Source organism: Salvelinus alpinus, chromosome 36 (genome assembly GCF_045679555.1).
Source record: "Salvelinus alpinus chromosome 36, SLU_Salpinus.1, whole genome shotgun sequence".
NCBI lineage: Eukaryota > Metazoa > Chordata > Actinopteri > Salmoniformes > Salmonidae > Salvelinus > Salvelinus alpinus.
This window is the reverse complement of record NC_092121.1, coordinates 9,362,687-9,385,561: the sequence shown is the minus strand read 5'-3', so window position 1 is coordinate 9,385,561 and position 22,875 is coordinate 9,362,687. Positions and strand designations below refer to the sequence as shown.

The following is a 22,875-nucleotide window of genomic DNA, read 5'->3' as shown; positions in this document are numbered from 1 at the left end:
TTTACGTATCTGGATTAATAGCTTTATCTAGCTTTATCTACACTTCCATTCTATTTTACATATTAACAAAGACAAACATTATTTTCTGCTTATGAATACTGTCATACTAGGCCAGTGCATAATTCATGTGATTTTCATAAGAAGAAGAAGGGAATGTCAGGACAGCAGAGTAATACGTTATCCTCACTGACTTTACTGAGCAATACGGATTTAGGTTTGGATCAGCTGGATTACTTGGGTTGGTCCTTTAAGTGAAATACAAGTTTGAAAATGTCAATGGTTATGCCCCTTTGTATAGAAAGACCCTCCTTTAATCTGTTCCATTTTTTTTTATCCAGTGAGATTTCCATTCCTAAAAAGAGGCCTTTTGGTCACAGGGCTCAAACCCTCTAATCCTCTAAACATGGATTTACTCAATCCAGTTTAGACAATACACAATACCGTGGGGCAATGAAATCAAATATCACTCATTTAACATTTAGAAAAGGGCAAATACCGTTTTTGGTTGCTCCCACGCTTTTACGACGAGACAATCCCATCCACTTCAAAACCCGAATCAATACATTCTCCACTGGGCTATATCAAAGGCGTCGTGGTACTTCATCTGTTACACCGGATGAATGCTTTAATGCGGAGACAATGACAACCATGTTACAGGGGGTGTTGAAACAAACATTTCAAACAACCTCCGAGTTGATGGGATCTCATTTACCTTGACGCAACACCATCAATAGGAGAGCTGCTGCAGTAGGCGTCTGTTCGTCTGTCCCACCGTCCAGATGTTAAGATGGATCTGGAGCATTCAGTGTCAGCAGATGCTCCATTATACCAACCGCGACTCACCATGTCCTGCCCTGAATTATAACTAGCCCTGTCGTCTCTTCTCCTCAGCCCCAAACAGGCTTAGCCAGTAAATGGAGGATTTGAATAAATAATACCCAACATTCCCACCTATTGGCCTGCTTCGCCTTCTTTCCCCAAAACTCAATTTACTGACATTAAAATATTCTCTTTTGCATTGAAAGCTACTTAAAATATTTCATGTTGGCTTTACATGCAGTTATTACTAGAACCTGTACTGTATTCCCCAGTGCATCTTGGTGTCAATGTCTATGAACAGACAAACATATCAAAGTACTGTAGACGACATGCTGTGGTATTATCATTTCCCCTGTTACTTCACTGCTTCACTCCCTCAGAAATCAATCCCATTTGTTCTGTCACAGAATAAAACAGAAACAGTATAGAACAGAAAGTTCCTGTTCATATGATGTATCATTTGAAACAGTTCAGATCCAGATACACTAGCATTGACATCTACTTCTTCATTCATTTGATGTTAGTGCCATGTTTACTGTTAGCTGCCCTGCAAACTTTGGTCGACAGTCCATTCACTTTGGTTATGATCAAAGGCATTTTTTTTGTGGGAAATAAATTAACATTGAAAAGATACAGCACAGCTCCTGAACTGAAGGTTTTGATGGACTGTGCAGAGATAACAAACAGAATTGGGTATGTTGTTTGTGGTTGTTTGTGGTTAGTGGGGGGGGGGGGGGGGGGGGCAAAAGTAATCCCAAGTTCAACCTAGGCAGGTTACAACCTAAATGAATTAGTGCTGCCTGCTGAAACAGAATAAAGAGTTTTTACTGGAGGCCAAGGGAGGATGGAGGAATAACCCAAATGTCTCAGAGAGAGAGAGAGCTGTAGCCCCTGATGCCTGACTGAGGAGTGGGGCGTGTTCAGCTGCTGCACCAGGCCCAAAGACATCCAGGCAGCTAGGCAGCACTGCAACAGCCAGAGCCAGGGAAACCCAGCCCAGCCCAGCAGCAGGCCTCCCCCAGTATCATAAAGATATTAGTGAGAGTGACACAGTGCTCCTGCCAACCCCAGTGCTGCAGCAGCAGAACCATGCTGCCCGGCAGTCCGCCTGTCTATATCCAGAGCCTGAGTGCTGCAATGAGACAGGGGCAGTGCAGCCTCCTGCGCCAGCTCCTCACAAGCCCACTCCCTCACTCTGACAGACAAGCATCTGCAGCCTGGCCAGCCGGCCACACCGGTCATCCCCCATCCAGCCTACGTCACCATAGAGGACATCAGGCTGCACTCTCTATAAATCAAATGTAAGAGCTCTCATGGGCATCAACGGCTGCCAATATGCAGCTTCAGGAGTTGAACTACCTGTGGTTGTTATGGCATGGCCCAAGTAATACTGGGTGGTCTTAATGTACCGTTAATTTCAACGTCTTTATATCAATTTCAATACATTTGTGTTTGTATTTTGGAAAGCTATACCAGCTTATCTTTCTGCCCAATTGACAAACACAAAATTAAAGGAAAATATGATGTAATTGATTTATAAAAAATACATACTTATTACAAAACAGTGTCCCTTTAAGTATTTACTAAAATAATGTACCTCAGTTTGAATAAGCGCCATGTTTGCATACAAGCGAACCATGTCTATCAACATTATCTTGATGAAGTTCCACCATAGAACAAATATTTTTCTATATGAACATGTTGTGAGGTCAGGTTAAATATGTAGGCCGTATAATATATATGGCTGATCTATACTATATTTAGAGGTGCAGTGGCACACTTCAACAAAAGGATTTACAATTACCCTCCAGACTGTGTTGAACTCCACCATTTATAGACTTGCGGTGACAAACAATCTTATTATGAGATTTATCTTCACCCCAACTGGGTTTGAAGTTCAACATGCTTCTTCTCCCGTCTCATAGTTCTCCACTGAGCTTCCCAACTGAAATAATAACCCGCCGATTATGGTTAAAACGTGGTGTCAGCCCCGATATGATTGAAAAAAGAGCCCTGTCGCGGCATAATGGAAACTCCCGACTCCTGTTCGGAATACATAAAGGCAAGGAGTGAAAGAGATTTCGATCAGGGCTCTCTGGCTTGAATTAATCACTCACTGTTTAATGGATCTTTGAGGCTTGTGCTTGACGCAGTGAGGAGCTGCATTTCTTGTATTCCGAGACCAACAGAACCCTGGATTTTTCATCAGAAATCTGCTGCCTCCTTGAAAATGTCTTGGGGTTGGTTCATGGTGACATAGGGTTCCAGTTTTTGATCGGGAAAGGCTAGAGGGATTCTGCTCCGCTGTTGTAAGCAGGTAAGTGCTTAAATGTTTCTGGTTAGTGGAGGAATGCTGTACTCTAATACGCTTCAATGCCGCAGTAAACACAATACGACTTAATTCTCTAACATATTCAACGTACACGTTGTAGTCGTGTCTTTAAATATCGGCACAGTACATTGAAACTCAACGATGTAAAAGTGATTGCATGTTATTAGCAAGAATAGTTTTCACACATGAGCCATATTCCAATGGCTACGTGTGTTAGCAACACATTGTAGCATATCACTTATCCTTGAGTTAGCTGTAGAAAATGTAGAACTGGTTTGAAGTTGCATATGCATGCATAAAACTTAAACACATTTTGCACATGCCCTTATGATGACATGCATAGTTTAAGTGGTTTGGAATGTGTTTATTTGATCAGTGAACGATCAAATCTAGGTATTTAAACTGTAGCACGTTAAAAATAATATTCACGTAGAGTGGTTTCTAAGTTATTTGATATAGCTAGCTTCATAATAATCTGTCCCGTATAGAGAAATACACAACCATGTTGACTAAATACAAAATCAGCGTTGCCATCCCCCAAACATCTTGATCTTAGCTAATTTCATGTTCATTGTATGTAATATGCAATTGGAATGCAAAAGTAAAAAGGGACGCCAACATTGAAGTAGCCACTATTGCCAGAAATGCATTTCAGCACCATGGACAGCGAACGGACCCTCTTTACCGCTAGAGTTCGCCTTGAACCGTAGAAGATATTTCTCTCATGGCTTCGCTTCATGGGTTTTCTGAGAATTATATGACAACTGTGTTACTTTCCTATTTAATTAAATTATGAAAAATGTGCTAAATGTACACTAGTGCGCAGATCCTTGCTGACGTCAAGGCGACACCTTATCGGATAATTTCTCAGAGCTTTTAAACGTTCAGAATTTGAGTTTGCGTGCAGGATTGTAGGTTACAGAATAAGCAACATACAGAGTACAGCCCGATGTGCTAGGCGCGCCAGGTCCGTGAGGACACGAGGAACTGACCCAGTCAACAGGGCTAATCTGTACTGGTGAGTCTACATGACATACCCTACAGTACACAGAAATACTTAGCCTACTGTAACATATTGCTGCACCATGTGCAGTTAAACATCGCGGGTATAATTAATCGGTGACTATGTAGACTCTTAGTTGCATGCCTCTGAGCATGGTAATACATTTTGTAATTCATGTGAAATAGGGGTTTGTGACGTATATGAACACCCAGGCAGGCTAAGTTAGGGTATGGATTTATCCCTATAAAAGTGACATCAGATGATTGAATTATCTCAGAGATTTTGGATTGCAGTTGATTTTATTCAACGACAAATATTTGTTTTTATCCTGTGATTCATATCCGTCGTCACATATTCATATGGTTGAAGTCAGACCTACACAAACAACAATATGACCCTCTATGGATATAGGCAGAGCGTGCAGCCTACATCTACTTGGTTGAATATAAGGCGTCTTTGCTATTCATCTTGTATGCAAATGTATATTGTATAGCCTAGGTGTTTGTAAAAATTGTTTACAAATATTGTTGCAATATCTTTTTACCCCGTCGTTTTTTGTGCAAATCTTCTTTTCTTTTTTCTTATTTTTTACAATATTGTATATTGCATGATTATTGCATGATTTTTGTGGATCAACTGCACCATTTGATGAATGTGTGGCATTGATAATGACATTCTAAATTGATTCACGATATTGAGTAGGCCTTATTTGCATGAGTGCTGAGAAAGTGTGGTTCGCTTACAAAGGTTGCCATGACAAGAGCCTAATGCTCAGCTGATACTCAGCCAAACATATTACGACAACAGCTTGAGCTGTTGCGTATAGTGGTGCGTAAACCCTCGGCTTACACAGTTGACAAGTAAAATAAAAGGTATACTCATCTATTACGCGCTCACCTGGCACTTGGCACAAGTGCATTATATCAATATGTTGAACGAAACATGTATGCATAAAGACAGTAGGCTACGAAGACAATAATTAAAACAAATCTGTTTTTTTCTTCCTCTTGTTTACCCCTCATTTTCATGACACCATTTACTTTCCACGTCTTTGTAAATGGTATTGGGATGAGCAACCTAACTTGATATTTGCAGCTAAACCGGGAGAGTTTTGACGATTTTCAAACATCCTCACACAGTTTCATAGCTACTGTCGCTGGAGCTTTGCCTCACATTAGCATCCCGCATCTCCTTTTCCTGTCCCTGTCTTTCTTATCTTGATTATGCAGCTTGAAGATTGAGTCAGCTATTTTGTATGCAAGTTGCCTTAGCTTGGTTATTTGTGGAAGAGAGTGAGATCGTGCTGCGGATACTGAAAAGAATTACAGCTTCTCATGACGGTAAGGAGTGGAAGAGACGAAGCTGTCCTGATCGATATTGCCGTTGGAAAAAGACATACAGTATCTTCAGAAAGTATTCACACCCCTTGACGTTATTCCACATTTAGTTGTGTTACAGCCTTAAATTTAAAATGGATTACATTTTGATTTTGTGTCACAGGTCTACACACAATAACCCATAATGTCAAAGTGGAATTAGGTTTTTTGAAATGTTAACTAAGTAATAAAAATGAAAAGCTTGAGTCAATAAGTATTCAACCCCTTTGTTATTTCAAGGCTAAATAAGTTTAGGAGTGAACATTTGTAAACAAGTCACATAATAAGTTGCATAGACTCACTCGGTGTGCAATAATAGTGTTTAACATGATTTTGTACCCCACACATACAATTATCTGTAAAGTCCCTGTATCTGTCTTTGTGAATTTCAAACACAGATTCAACCACACAGACCAGGGAGGTTTTCCAATGGCTTGCAAAGAAGGGCACCTATTGGTAGAATGAAAGCAGACATTGAATATCCCTTTGATCATGAAGAAATTATTAATTACACTTTGGATGATGTATCAATACACCCAGTCACTACAAAGATACAGGCGTCCTTCCTAACTCAGTTGCCAGAGAGGAAGGAAACCGCTCAGGGATTTCACCATGAGGCCAATGGTGATTTTAAAACAGTTACAGAGTTTAATGGCTGTGATAGGACAAAACTGAGGATGAATCAACAACAATGTAGTTAGTCCACAACACTAACCTAAATGACAGAGTTAAAAGAAGGAAGCCTGTACAGAATATAATATTACAAAACATGCATTGTGTTTGCAACAAGGCACAAGTCGCAGTTGTAAATGAGAACTTGTTCTCATCTGGCCTACCTGGTTAAATAAAGGTGAAATAAATACATAAAACAAAACAAAAACTCAAGTAAAACTGCAACAAAATGTGGCAAACAAATAAACTTTTTTTGTCCTCAATACAAAGTGTTATGTTTGGGGCAAATCTAACACAAGAAATTCACTGGGTACCACTCTTCATATTTTCAAGCATGGTGGTGGCTGCATTATGTTATGGGTATGCTTGTGATCACCAGGGACTAAGGAGTTTTTTAAATAAAAAAATAAACAGAATACAGCTATAAGCACAGGCAAAATCCTAGAGGAAAATCTGGTTCAGTCTGCTTTCCAACAGACACTGGGAGACAAATATACCTTTCAGCAGGACAATAACCTAAAATACCAGGCCAAATCTACACTGGAGTTGCTTACCAACACAACATCAAATATTCCTGGGTGGCCTAGTTACAGTTCTGACTTAAATCGGCATTAAAATCTATGGCAAGACTTGAAAATGGCTGTCTAGCAGAAATCAACAATCAACTTGACAGAGCATGAAGAATTTAAAGAATAATAATGGGAAAACATTGTATAATCCAGGTGTGCAACGCACTTAGAGACTTACCCAAAAAGACTTACAGCTGTAATCGCCACCAATGGTGCTTCTACAAAGTATTGACTTAGGGGTGTGAGTACTTATGTAAAGATAAAATATATATTTAATACATTTGAATTCAGGCTGAAACACAACAAAATGTGAAATAAGTCAGGAGGTATGAATACTTTCTGAAGACACTGTAAGTAGTGATGCTTATGATGATGATGAGGAGGAGGATGATGATGATGATGATGATGATGAGTCTACTGGTGGTGATAGCTTGTCAATGTAGTCGTAGAACTAAAGTAAACACATGCATAACTTTGTGAAGACATAGTACCTTTAATCCGGCATGGTAAAAGGTGACTTCCTGGACAAGGCAACAAAGCATTATTCTCTTGTTGGATAAAATTGGATAAAAAGTACTACACAATAAGGAATCATACTGAAGATAAAAGAAAACATGACTGTCTTGTAGAAGGCATCCATGCTTTGTTTCAGAATTGTTTGCAGTAGATGTGCTGCATGTTGTAGAGAAATTACCTAAGCATGACATACTGGCGTGCTCAAACCCAGATGCTCTGTGTATATGGTTAACAATGTGTAAAGTGTAATCAAAGAGACCAGTCATGCTTTGTGAACAGAGCTAAGAAACATATGGTACAACAGAATGCCAAAATCTGCAGTTACAATACCACAATACTGTAGCGGCCCCAGCATCAGTACGACATCAGTATCCTCCTCAATAGGGCCTCTTAGTGGAATGTCTTAAGCTTCTACAAGCTCTACGCAGACGCAAGATTCAGTATTGCAATGTCGTTTTTCATCACAAAAGGGGAAGCTCCTTGTAATACCTGAAAACTGAGTGTGAGACATGCCTTATTTGACATGGAGATGTGGGATGCTAAAAAGGCTAGCTAGCTTGCTATGTTTTTAGCCAGGCTAAAGTCAGCTAGCCAGACTGCCGACTAAACTCAGCAAAAAAAGAAACAGAACAGAATCCTCTCATTGTCAACTGTGTTTATCTTCAGCAAACTTAACATTTGTAAATATTTGTATGAACATAACAAGATTGAACAACTGAAGCATAAACTGAAAAAGTTCCACAGACATGTGACTAACAGAAATTGAATAATGTGTCCCTGAACAAAGGGGGGGGGGGGGTCCAAATCCAAAGTAACAGTCAGTATCTGGTGTGGCCACCAGCTGCATTAAGTACTGCAGTGCATCTCCTCCTCATGGACTGCACCAGATTTGGCAGTTCTTGCTGTGAGATTTTACCCCACTCTTCAACCAAGGCACCTGCAAGTTCTCAGACATTTCTGGGGGGAATGGCCCTAGCCCTCACCCTCCGATCCACCAGGTCCCAGACAGGCTCAATGGGATTGAGATCCGGGCTCTTCGCTGGCCATGGCAGAACACTGACATGCCTGTCTTGCAGGAAATCACGCACAGAACGAGCAGTATGACTGGTGGCATTGTCATGCTGGAGGGTCATGTCAGGATGAGCGTGCAGGAAGGGTACCACATGAGGGAGGAGGATGCCTTCCCTGTAATGCACAGCGTTGAGATTGTTGTCATTGCAGGCAATCTCAGTCCGATGATGCTGTGACACACCGCCCCAGACCATGACAAACCCTTCACCTCCAAATTGATCCCGCTCCAGAGTACTAGCCTCGGTGTAACGCTCATTCCGTCGACGATAAGCGCAAATCTGACCATCCCTCCTGGTGAGACAAAACCGCGACTCGTCAGTGAAGAGCACTTTTTACCAGTCCCGTCTGGTCCAGCGACGGTGGGTTTGTGTCCATAGGCAACGTTGTTGCCAATGATGTCTGGTGAGGACCTGCCTTACAACAGGCCTACAAGCCCTCAGTCCAGCCTCTCTCAGCCTATTGCGGACAGTCTGAGCACTGATGGTGGGATTGTGCGTTCCTGGTGTAACTCGGGCAGTTGTTGTTGCCATCCGATGATGTCTGGTGAGGACCTGCCTTACAACAGGCCTACAAGCCCTCCGTCCAGCCTCTCTCAGCCTACCTGTCCCGCCGTTGTGCTGTTCGGATGTACCGACCCTGTGCAGGTGTTGTTACACGTGGTCTGTCACTGCGAGGACGATCAGCTGTCCATCCTATCTCCCTGTCTTAGGAATCTCACAGTACCGTCATTGCAATTTATTGCCCTGGCCACATCTGCAGTCCTCATGCCTCCTTGCAGCATGCCTAAGGCACATTCACGGAGATGAGCAGGGACCCTGGGCATCTTTCTTTTGGTGTTTTTCAGAGTCAGTAGAAAGGCCTCTTTCGTGTCCTAGGTTTTCATAACTGTGACCTTAATTGCCTACCGTCTGTAAGCTGTTAGTGTCTTAACGACCGTTCCACAGGTGCATGTTCATGAATTGTTTATGGTTCATTGAACAAGCATGGGAAACAGTGTTAAAACCCTTTACAATGAAGATCTGTGAAGTTATTTTGATTTTTACGAATTATCTTTGAAAGACAGGGTCCTGAAAAAGGGACGTTTCTTTTTTTGCAGTAACCTTTAGGTGTTGGATTGGCAGCTGCGAGGTCATGGAGTCCCATTTGGTCTAACCCAGAAGTGGGTTGGTGCTGCTGTGAGAGCATCAGTACGGGGCCTTGGCCTGAGGGACCATCACGCAGAGAAGCATAGGACCTGCAGCGATCACAGAGTCAATACAACACCAACGATCTTGTCAAGAGGTTTTAAGACCTGTTGGTATTATAGTTTACAGTACTGATGACTTTGAGTCCAGTTATGGCTACAATATGATGTCATGAATAGCTGTTTGCATTGAGTGTTGACTTGTATGTGGACAAACCAAGAGGTTTTGAGTGAGACCAGCATAGTCCAAGTCAGCACCAAGAGGTGTCTTGGTAAATTATGCAATAACACCAGCTGGAATCTATAAGAATCTTTTTTTTTTTTTTTCATATTAATGCAGGGGTCATAATACGTTATGTGCTTTACTTTGCATGTTTCATCTCACCTCATACGGATGAGGAAGAGGATTAGGCCTGCTATGGAAAATAGATATCTGAGATGCTATCATGTCAAACGTATTACATGGCAGGATTATGAGAAAAGTTGTGTGTAATTGTGAAATAATCATCTTTAAAATTCAGACAAGATAATTAAATGGCACATGTGAGGGAAGTGTCTGTGGTGCTAATAGGATATCAGCTTGAAGTAGCATATGTGCTGCAGTTCCTCCCTCTCCTTTGGGATAACAAGCATCCCACTGGGCACACTATGTCATTTCAACGCGGGTAATTGGGTCACATTTGGCTGAGACGTTGATCAATGAAATTACAACCTATATTCACCCATTCAAAAAGACAGCCAAAAGTTAGTTGAATTTCCAATGTGTTATCACTATTCTTTCAACCATCTAAAAGCCCAACCAAATTCAAATGGAAAACAATGTCGGATTTGTGGTTTAGTTGTCACCCAATGTCTATCCCTGTACTTTCAACCATTATTTAAACCTATCATTACATTTTAAATCAACCAGGGCCTGAAAACCTAGGCCTATTGTATTGTCTATTTCTGGTTGAATTCTGGGTTGAAATGAAACAATTGATGTTGATGACTTTGCAAATGCTATATAGGCCTAAATAGCATCATTGATGATATACTGTAAGTGATCAAGTATGGTCACGTTTCATTTGCTCTGTTAAAACCTACCCTATGGAATGACTTTGACAGCAACAGTGAATCTATTTCGTTTTAAATGTTAGAGCTCTCAACAATTATTCTCAAAATAGCACATTGGCAATGGTCAGTGACACATATCTTAGGTAAACAGGGCTGGGCTTGGTTAACAACCTGGATGGGAGACCAAAGGGTCGCTGTAGATGTGTCAATTCTCTTGTAGGACTTCTTCTTCTCTGATAGTGGATATAGTGCTGAAGATCTGACGTTGTTTTAAAGGTGAGAACATGACATATATTTTAAAGGTAAACATTAAATATATTTTATAAAAGGTTTGTCTATGCTGAAATGTGGTTACCATGATGACATAATCACCCTCAAAACAAGTTTCACCCTCAAAACAAGTTTCAACCTCAAAACAAGTTTCACCCTCAAAACAAGTTTCACCCTCAAAACAAGTTTCACCCTCAAAACAACCGCTTTGATGACTTTTTTCAAATCCAATGTATTTTCCACGTAGATTCCATGTCACAATACGTTGACAAATTCCATTGAAACAATGTTGATTCAACCAGTTTGTGCCCAGTGGGATGTGCCTTTGATAAATGTCTCTCATTAACATATGCAGACTGTAATCTGTTTGTTTGAAATGGATGGAAATGATTGGTGAATTTAATTGTAAATGTTGACGGTGTTTAAAACCTCTCCATTATAGTGAACATCACACCCGGTCTCTTGTCATTTAAAGACAATGAACACTGTGACACAGGCATTGTACCACACTGTGGTGGCATATGCTAGATCGAGCTACAGTTCTGTAGTCAAACTGCATCCGTTTAAATTAAAGGTGAGATTCCAGTTTGCAAATCCCAACTGAAGAAACTGCGTAGTTCTATACTATAAAACACAAGTTCAACATTTCATTGAAACATGGAGGGTCTATAAATGCCTCTGATTTGAAGGACATGTTTGTCATATTGGCATTGTCTGCATTGTATCTCTGGACAATTGAAATCCAAAATGAAGTCTATTGACAGTCCCTGAGCATTCAGTTTGCAAGAAACAATATGACTGAAGGTTGAGGACTTTCTGTATCTAATGGAGCCTGGAAATTGCAGATAAGCTGGAAATAAAAAGCTGATGTCCTTAAGCTGGATGGTTGCCCTTGGGTCCTGTTGTATTTCAATTCTGCAAAGCAAAGATGGCACAATTGCCGAGATAGTATCTTTTAGAAAGCATATAAAATGGCATTTGCAAACTTCACCTTGAATCAGCAGCCTGTTTGACTCATTAACTGTGTATGGCGTTTACTGAGCTGTGACCAGGACCCGTCTCAAAAATAAATGTGTTGGCGTTTACTTCGGAGACTTTATTGAAGGTGGCAGAGATGGCCATTTAGATCCCTGATACATCTAGAAACAAATGGGACCAGATGATGCAAAACATATTTTGTACTTGAGAAAAGTTGCTTCCAGTGTCAGTTTCAGAGTGTTGTTGGGTTGACGATTAAAGTCTCCAGTTCACAAAGATCTAATTTCCTCAAGATCACTGTTGTTTAAAAGCAGTCGAGCCCCTAATCATGCCGTACCACCCTGCTGAAGAAGAGTGTCAATGTGAAAAGGAGACAGATAAATTATAATCGGAGTCTAATTGTTGAGAAGTTTTCCTTCGCAGGGGTTGGCTCGGGGGGTAATTTGAATCAGTCACAACTCATATACGAGTGCACAAAGATGAAAATCGTTCTGGTGTGCCAGGCATGTAGTTCCTCAGCCTCATGCTGACTGATTTATGATGGAAGAAAACCTTTAGCAAACAAGCATCACACAAGTGGCACGGCAGCGAGGCATATTGAACGTCCCTCTCCCCCTCCCCCCGTCCCTCTCTCCCTTGCCATCTTCTCTGCAAAGTAATTACAGGGCAGGGCTACAAAATACCACGGGGGCTGTATACCTGCAGGCTGCAGCACCGCACGGGTTGATGAATATCCTGTGCATGAGAACCCATTAAAACTGGTGATACATAACGGGTTTGTCAATGTGCTCACTTCAGAGGCTTTCTTATTGATCTGGCTTTATTGAGTGAGTGTACGAGAAACAGTATTTCCTTCCTTCACTGAATGACATACTCTTGGATGGCAGAATATGCATACGAGGCACACTGCAGAAATTCAGGGTGAAAAGGTCAACTGCATCATACAGAGGAAAGATAAAGCAATGTATGTACATGCCAAGAAACTGTCAGAAATAGTAACAATAATAGCAAATGTATTCTTTTAAAAACATATTCAATCAGGCATAACAACACAACATCATCTTTTTTGTTTACTTGTTTTAAAAACCTGTCTAAAACATTTTTTCTTCAATACGTTATACATTTACAAATGACATGAACATTGCCGTTTTGAAACAGCACACTGTCTGTGAAGTCTCTGGCCGAATACATTGTTTGTGTCAATGCGTTATGCATATCAGATGATAGGAAAAGCTAAAGAAGTTGAAGCCAAATATATTGATGTTGTTCATATTGTTTAGTTGTATAGCAAAATATGTGTTCCACTAGGTATGATGCTTGAGTCTATCATTCACCCTTAAGTGATTAGACTGGTTGCAAGGGGACTGGACACTACTGCAAAACGTGAGGTGGGACCAACACACACACACACACACACACACACACACACACACACACACACACACACACACACACACACACACACACACACACACACACACACACACACACACACACACACACACACACACACACACACACACACACACACACACACACACACACACACACACACACACACTCATCAGCAACATCCTGTTCAATGAAAAGACTGGATACCAATCACTTTAATTATAACCTCTGTGAAATACAAAACCTCAGGAGTAAGACCCGCAAAGTCCAAATAATTCTGGTTCCTCTGTAGCTAGGAAATAAATTGTATGAATGTATTAAAGCAATATGTAACTTTTTGACATAGAAATGTGTGTTATAGATCTGTCATTCTCATTGAAAGCAAGTCTAAGAAGTGGTAGATCTGTTTCGTTTTTGAGTCTTTTACTTTAGATTTTGTACACAAACTTCGAACAGCTGAAAATATTATGTTTCACAACGGTTTAGATGGTACAATGATTCTCTATACTATACTTGCTTGTTTTGTCACATAAACTGAAATTAAGCGAATTTTAGCAACCACGAAAAAAAGGTGAACTATCAGTGTCTTAAAAAAATGTACATTTAGAAATGCAGTGAATTTGCTATGTCTTACTTCAGGTAAATATATATGTATTGACTGAAGTTAAACATCTCCCCTTTAGATGAGATTGGATTCATAATAGTTTGATAATTACAGTAAATGCATGTATGGTATGATGGTGGGCGAATCAGTAAACTGTAAATATATTATTTAATATAGTCTATTGTCTTTACAAAGCAGCAGTCTCTCAGCAAGCTCAGGTAATAGATCATTAAGATAAACACTTGCCTACCTAGATGGATTTTCCATACAGAGTTCCATCACAGTGTGGGTGGGTGAATCACTTTGCAGTAATGGCTGAGGTTCCGGCGGAGAGGTGAGTGTGCACTGCCCAACCCTGTGCTGCATGTTTTTACTGTAGCCACTTCAAGCCGTGGAAGTGCCAAACCCTCCTCACCATAATCAATACTTATCTCTCTCTCTTTGAATGTCAAGTGATCACATTGCCTCAGATGTGCCCCTGTGCATGCTAATGCTGTGGATAGATGCTTGTCTTTGCCTGAGAGAGATTCTATGATTGACAGTGCTTTCAGTATTTGAGTGAATTATTAACAGATCAAATGCAATGTGAAATCCATGCAATAGTACATGTCTTTGTGGTGTTTAGTATGGATCTATATGTGTGGGCTTTTGATGATACACACCCTGTAAAGCAATTGGTTTTATATGATGCAGAGCATTACTCCCATTGGTATGTACAGCCAAACAGCTGAGACAACAGGTATGTTTTAAAAAGGGAAGAAGTGAAGTCAATGGAACAGGTGGGATTTGATGGAGACAGCCTCACTGCCCCTTTGAATGGATTGTCTAATACCCTGCTTGCCTAATTAATAATGTGCTTGTCTGCTAAACAGACAAGGAAAAGTTGACAAAACATGAACGTTACACACTGTAATTCTGTCAATTCTACCGTGGGAAATCAAGAGAGCGAAGGAGAAACCGAATTGAAAGGAACTCATTGCCTTAGAGAAAAGTCCAAATTGGCGCTGCCGCAGCACAGCAGCAGACAAACGCAGTACTATTTTCCCCCTTTTGATAGCATGTAGCTGTCTCCCACTCATATGTAAGGCTGATTTGCACACGTTGAGTCTGGCTTGTTTATCAGTACAAATTATACTTCCGCCACATCTGACAAATCACAACGGGTTATTCTTGCAACCTCCGTTTTGCATCTTTGCACGGCCATCGCTGATGGGTAATCTGGCGCCTGTGGCTATGAAGAAAATACTCTCCCTTTGATTTCAGAAGATTTCTTATCTCCCCCATCGCCAGGTAATGACAGGTAATGCTTTACCCATAAGGGATCGTAGACGGAAGATTGACTTAGTTCGTTGCCCTGCACGTTTAAGTACCAACAGAGAAATTCAAGGATAACTCCTGGATTAGGGACATTAAAAGTCAGGAAGTTTCAAAGATGTTGGTCCCTTGGGGACAGTGGTCACAAACAATGTTATTTTTCCTTCTTCCATGAAGCTGTGCCATATCAAAGTCTCTGACATCTTAATATGAATCGTGTGATTGCTATATTTAAAGAGTTGCAGTTGTTGATCCTAGATGGAACACATCCCTTTGTATCATAGTGTTTTATTGTGAGTTAAGCATTTAACTGGATTAGTGTGATGCGTTTTCCTAATGAAGAGTAATGCTACACAGGTGGCTGTTGGTGATGAACCATTTCATCCAATGGCAAATGCTTGATTCCTCCGATAGGCCACAGTGCGGCTGTCGAGGCAGAGTGCTTTAATCTGGCAAAAAAATTGAATAAATCACCAACATCTGCTGTGCGAGGGTTAAGTCCAACATCTGTTCAACTACTGGGAGCCCTCTGGTGTAGAAGGTCTAAGTGGTTTTTCCCTCTCTCTTAAAAATGGATCCCCAAACAAAACAAAACTATGATTCATGAATATTCATTTGGAGCACCATCAATAGTGTCTGTCCTGGTCCAGTGAGGTGTTTGGATGGGCGTGTGGCTGGATGAGCACCCCTCTGATGGATGAGGTGAGGTAGGAGGCATGGCAGTGAACAGTGGTGACAGTGCCGCTAGAGCCATGCCATCATCAGTCATAGGTAATGTGAGCAGGTTTAGTGAAGCATGACTTCTATGTTGAGCCTCTATGAGCGACCTTTGACCTCAGACATAGCATCAGTAACCACAGTGTCACACCAGACGAGAGAACGGGGATGACACTTGACATCCCTGCCTACGTCATTTGAAGAAAGATGATTGATAGCTTACAAAGCCATGGACAGGGAGCTACTTTTTCATGTGCGATATCCATGTTCTCAATTCAGACCCATTTTTAGGGGCACCATTTAGGACCAAAAGTCCCTTTTTAAGGCAGTGAGATAATTAAGCAAAATGTATTTTAAATTATATTGACTGCTATCAGCTGTAGCTTTAATGCAGCTCTCAATTTTTAAGGGTCTCTAAGCACTTCTGTCAAGATGCACCATAAATCAACATTCTGGCCTGCTGAGGCTTCGCAATTACCTAAGCTCAAGTGTTGATACATAATTAAAGACTATTAGAGATTTAAAATCATTCATGCAATGTCCGCATTAGGAGTTAAAATAATCTCTGTTCCCCTCCTCCTCCCCCTGCCTACCCAGACCCCCCCTCTCTCTTTATGGACATTTCTATATACATTTATTTGTATTATTATCCATGTTTTTACTATATTTTTTTATATATTTTATTTCAATGCATTGTTGGAGTTTGGCGCTCAAGAATTACATCTGTCACTCTATATATGCGACTATTAAACTAAACTAATCTAATCTAATCTAAACTCAGGATTTCCATCAGTATTACTGGAGGAATCTAATGGATTGTCAACAAGAGAGTGAAGAGATGGCATTGTTACCATAGGAACTGCCTCTAAACATACTAGCATCTACTTATTAAAATGTGCCAGTATTCACACCGTTTGCCGGCCACAGTGTATGATAACAATTATGTTGGAGAGCATGCTTTACTTACTGGTCCTCCCTCTTCCTTAGACTGTATGTACGGAAAACATGTCATTACATTATAATGTAGTGGTCTTTCAACTGCTTTTACTATTGGTAACGCATACGAAATAAAACATGATTTGCATATTGGTTTGTTTGTAGAACAGTAGTACTGTCAAGTATTGTGTGTGTTGAAACCCTTGAATTTAAAAAATAAAATAAAACAATTTTGGAATAAGGTAATTATTTTTTGTCCCAATTTAGAAACAGTTTCTGTTGTCACTATTGTTTTGTCTGAGATCTTTAAGAGCATGTAGACCACAGCCTAGTCATTTCCAAAGAAGTGGCTGCCCAGATGATGATCGATTGCAGAGTAATGAAGGTGGACACAGCATTGGGCATGCAGGGCAACAGCTTCACACAGCAACACCAAATGAATTAAATACATTTAGCTCACTATATGTTGTGTGCGCAATGAAGTCGATCCCTTTCCGTGCCAAGTTTGGAGAGTGCCGTTGCACAGAGCCATGCATCATGATTCAGATCAGACTCTAGATTCCTCCGAGCAGTTGCAGTGCCTAGTGACAGCCTACCCACCCCTTGCACAGTCTTCACATTTTGCTGCCGTACAATTTTACGTTAGGAATTACATTAGATGTATTTCCTACCGATGTACACAACCTACTCCACAAGTGAAATAACTATTATAGAAAATTGTCCAAATGAATACAAATAAAAAACAACATGTATTGATTACTTATATTAGTACTGGGTGAAAATACATTTTGCAGTCATTACAGCTGTGATTCATTTTGATTAAGATCCTACCAACCTTGCACAACTCTTAGGGAAACATATAACCATTGTTTTTGTCAAAATTGCTCAAGCTCGGTACATTTGGTTGGGAATCATTGATGGACAGCAATATTCAAACCTTGTCTCTGATTTTCAAGTCCGGACCGGACCATTCAGGAACACTGAAAACCTCTTTATCATTAGAATCTGTGTAGTTGTCCGGTTGGGCGGGTTTTCTTCTTTTTGCCTGGGCTTTGCTACTTTCATATTTATTTTGATTCTGACAAACTTCCCAGTCCCTGCCGGTGACGGGCATACTGTACGAAAACATAATGCTGCCACCACAATACTTGAAAATACAGAGTATCAACCACATTGCATTCACTCCACATTACTGGCCTCCGTGACAATGTCAAAATAATGAATCCACTCCAAATCATCTGTTCTGTTTGCAACAAGGCCGTTAAGTAATACTGCAAGGCAATTTGGCAAATAAATACATTTTTGGGCCTAAATTAAAAACTACAGGTTTGGGACAAATCCAATACAACATAACACAGAGTGAAAGTATTGTGGTGGCAGCATCATGTCAGTAGCAGGACAGGGGAGTTTTTCAGGATTTAAGGAAATATTATAGCAGCAAAGCCAAGGTAAAAAGGTTAGAGGAAAACCTGCCTTAGTCTTCTGAAAACATAACCCTGAGATACAAATTCACATTTCCGCGGGACAATTATCCAAATGTTAATGCCAAAGACACACCAGATTGGCTTTCCAAGAGGTGTTGAGTGTTCCTGAGTGGTCCAGTCTCAGTCCTGACTTAACTGTCCATCAATGATTCCTATTGATGATTCAAATTTACTGAGCTTGAGTTATCTTGGCAAAAACAATAGACATACAGTTGAAGTGTGAAGTTTACATACACCTTAGCCAAATACATTTAAACTCAGCTTTTCCCTAGTCCTGACATTTAATCCTAGTAATTAGACATTTAATTCCCTGTCTTGCGTCAGTTAGGATCACCACTTTATTTTAAGAATGTGAAATGTCAGAATAATAGTAGAGAGAATTATTTATTTCAGCTTTTATTTCTTTCATCACATTCGCAGTGGGTCAGAAGTTTACATACACTCAATTAGTATTTGGTAGCATTGCAGTAAAATTGTTTAACGTGGGTCAAACGTTTCAGGTAGCCTTCCACAAGCTTCCCACAATGACTTGGGTGAATTTTGGCTCATTCCTCCTGACAGAACTGGTGTAACTGAGTCAGGTTTGTAGGCCTCCTTGCTCGCACACACTTTTTCAGTTCTGCCAACAAATTATCTGTAGGATTGAGGTCAGGGCTTTGTGATGGCCACTCCAATACCTTGGCTTTGTTGTCCTTAAGCCATTTTTCCACAACTTTGGAAGAATGCTTGGGGTCATTGTCCATTTGGAAGACCCATTTGCGACCAAGCTTTAACTTCCTGACTGATGTCTTGAGATGTTGCTTCAATATATCCACATAATTTTCCTTCCACATGATGCCATCTATTTTGTGAAGTGCACCAGTCCCTCCTGCAGCAAAGCACCCCCACAACATGATGCTGCCACCCCCGTGCTTCACGGTTGGGGTGGTGCTCTTCGGCTTGCAAGCATCCCCCTTTTTCCTCCAAACATAACAATGGTCATTATGGCCAAACAGTTCTATTTTTGTTTCATCAGATCAGAGGACATTTCTCCCAAAAGTACGATATTTTACCCTATGTGCAGTTGCAAACCGTAGTCTGGCTTTTTATGGCGGTTTTGGAGCAGTGGCTTCGTCCTTGCTGAGCGGCCTTTCAGGTTATGTCGATATAGGACTCGTTTTACTGTGGATATAGATACTTTTGTACATGTTTCCTCCAGCATCTTCAAGGTCCTTTGCTGTTGTTCTGCGATTGATTTTCACTTTTCGCACCAAAGTACGTTCATCTCTAGGAGACAGAACGCGTCTCCTTCCTGAGCGGTATGACGGCTGCATGGTCATATGGTGTTTATACTTGCGTACTAATGTTTGTACAGATGAACCTGGTACCTTCAGGCATTTGGAAATTGCTCCCAAGGATGAACCAGACTTGTGGAGGTCTACAATTTTTTTCTGATGTCTTGGCTGATTTCTTTTGATTTTCCCATGATGTCAAGCAAAGTTTGAAGGTTGGCCTTGAAATACATCCACAGGTACACCTCCAATTGACCTACATTATGTCAATTAGCCTATCAGAAGCTTCTAAAGCCATGACATAATTTTCTGGAATTTTCCAAGCTGTTTAAAGGCACAGTCAACTTAGTGTATGTAAACTTCTGACCCACTGGAATTGGGATACAGTGAAATAATCTGTCTGTAAAGAATTGTTGGAAAAAGTACTTGTGTCATGCACAAAATAGATGTCCTAAACGACTTGCCAAAACTATAGTTAGTAAACAACAAATGTGTGGAGTGGTTGAATAACAATGTTTAATGACTCCAACTTAAGTGTATGTAAACTTCCGACTTCAACTGTATGTTTCCCTAAGAGTGCAAAGTTCATTCAAAATGATTCACAGCTGTAATGGCTGCCAAAGGTGCTTCGACCAAGGGGGTGTGAAGACATGTGCAATCAAGACATCTTAGTTTTTGTGTTATTCATTTTGTAATAAAATAAAAACAAATCTTTCACTTTGAAATTGTGGAGTAGGTTATGTAGATCTTCAGAGAAAACATCTAAATGTAATTCCTTTTTAGATCAAATTTTAAGGCAGCAAAAGAAGAGTGTGCAAGCGGTGTGTAGACTTTCACTAGGCACTGTAACTGGTGCATGTTCTGTAGACGGGGGCCACACACATTTCAATATTTACATGATGCAACCGCCATGAGTGAAGCCATGCAGTGTCACTTAAACCAGAGGAAGGAACAACATCTCTATGTATATAACTTATTCTCCTTCCCGCCCATGTGATGCCGGAATAGACAAACATCTTGGCAGCATGCTAGGTTCTTTGCAAAGATCCCTTTTTTAATGATTATTATTCAGGCCGACAGCTGGCAAGAATAGTGGTGCTTCCACAGCTGCGGCGCATCAATCTGACGGTCCACCTGTTGTCTCCTCACTCACACGCCCTGCGCTGCTCGTTAAACAGTGCTGCCTTTCAGGCCGCATCAGCTCAGCCTGGTGATCACCCACTGTGAGACCAGAGCACTGAGAGAGAGGGAGAGGAGAGGGAGAAAGGAGAGAGAGAGGGATCTGGGGTGCCAGATTGCTGAGCCTGTGAGGTGTTATCCCTGAGATAAATGTGGAGATCTGTGTAAATCCTGCATGTCAATTATGCCATCCTACCTTTTTAGCAAGACCATGTGAGTCTTTGTGCCGAGCCAGTGTGAGATGGGGAAGAGAAATATAGAAGGACATGTCCAGATCAAGGGGACATGGAGATGGATTTCTAAACTATTTTGCCTTGCAAAAATATTAGAATTCACTCGCAAACTCTCAGCTAAGAACTTCAAATGATATTCTTAATTAATGTGCACCAGTCTGGTTTTAGACTTGGACAAAGCACTATTGAAGCAGCTCTGCTTGTCTTAGATTCTGAGTTAAATTGCTTATTTCATAGGAATCACTACGCTGCCACATTTATAAACCTATCGAAAGGCCTTTGATACTGTCGACCATCCCCCACTCATTCAAAGGTTGTCTGAAATGGGCCTCGACCATGCGTCTTGCAAGTGGTTTGGGAACTATCTGTCAAACAGTACACAATGTGTGCTTTCTGATGGTGTCACGTTACCTCGATAGTAATAAAGGTGGGACCTGTCCTCTACTGTATATAAATAATATTGGTCTATCTGCAAAAACCTGTAATATTAATCTGTATGCAGATGACACTGTTATGTACGTTATTGCCCCTACTGCTGACCAGGCTATGTTGGAGCTGCAATCTGATTTTGTTGCCTGGCTGAAAGACCTTGCTGATTTAAAATGGGCACTTAATGCGGTAAAAACTGAATGTATGATGTTTTCTAATTCTCATAGAAATATTTCAGATGGTTTACACATTTATACCTGTAAATATCGAGGCTTTTTGACATTTAAAAACGTACGGATGAGCTAGTTAAGAAGCTGCGATTTATAGAAATAGATGACGCCTCTCCCTAAACAGCAGGAAGCAGGTTGTACAGGCAAACTTCCTGTCAGCTCTTGATTATGGTGACACCATTTATCAGAGAGCAGCAGCCACTACTCCAAAACCCTTGGATGCAGTGTACCATAGAGTGCATATCACAGGTGACAGGTTTAATACTCATCACTGCATCCTTTATCAAAAGGTCAACTGGACCTCTCTAAATTCCTGTAGATCACTTCATTTCTCCCATTTTGTTTACAAAGCTCTGCTGCACACGCTTCTAAAATATCTCACTTCTCTGTTAAAGTAGAATAATACGAGGCACCGAACCCGCTCACAGGGTTGGTTAACTCTTGAGGTCCCTCGTGTCTCCACCAACCTATGCAAATCAGCCTTTCGTTTTAACGCACCCCATGTTTGGAAAAATGACAATCCTCATTACATCTTGAATCCCTGGTGCCAGTGGTGTAGTTTAGAGCGAGGAATGAATTCACTGAGGTATGCGAACGTTTTGATTGATTGGAATCATTTATTTGTGTTGTTGAAATGTAAGTGTATCTGTTGAATTTTTTCCCACTGTTTTATTGAATTATCATGTTGATTTGTGAATTGTTTGTTCTCAGGGCACCATTGAGAATGAGAATGCAAGTTGAAATTTACATTTATGAAACCAAATCCATTTGGAATCCACATCTGTGTTACAATCAGCCTTCTTAAATTAAACTGCACCCCCTGCAGTTTTCTGTTTACTTATTAGTATTGCAGTGACTGGACTGAACCTTACTCTTTGTACTCACGGCCAGTAACCCAATGGCCATGTTGTAGGTTAACAACTGCACACCATAATCACATTCCTGGATCATAATTAACCATGTCTGATTGCATTTTCTAATTTGATTCACTTAAATATGACCAGATTAAAGGATGTTTGATCTTTGAATTAATCATCAACTAGTATTATTTATTTATCCACCACCAGTATCAATTACGTAATGTGAGGTATGTATTCCATTGCTTCTTTCCAGTAATAAGAGTGTAAACACATCCCTAGAAACACAGTAAATAAATAACAAGTAAATAAGGGCATCTAAAGTGGTCTGCAATGCATAAATTAAGTTGGCACATTAATCACACCATAGAAAAAGGCTGAAAATCC

At 40.6% G+C, this 22,875-nt stretch overlaps 1 protein-coding gene across 2 annotated transcripts in view; it reads left to right on the top strand.

The window, feature by feature from the left end:
- Window positions 1-2,653: 2,653 nt before the first annotated feature.
- Window positions 2,654-22,875, top strand: part of LOC139565043 (protein ELFN1-like) — a 94,192-nt gene continuing 73,970 nt past the window's right edge. The window contains exon 1 of one of the 2 annotated variants that reach the window (XM_071385055.1): window positions 2,654-3,136. The gene's annotated coding sequence lies outside the window, so the exon portion shown is untranslated. Of the gene's footprint in view, window positions 3,137-3,878; window positions 4,170-22,875 lie in introns of those variants that run through there. The other variant, XM_071385056.1, reaches the window with a different exon arrangement.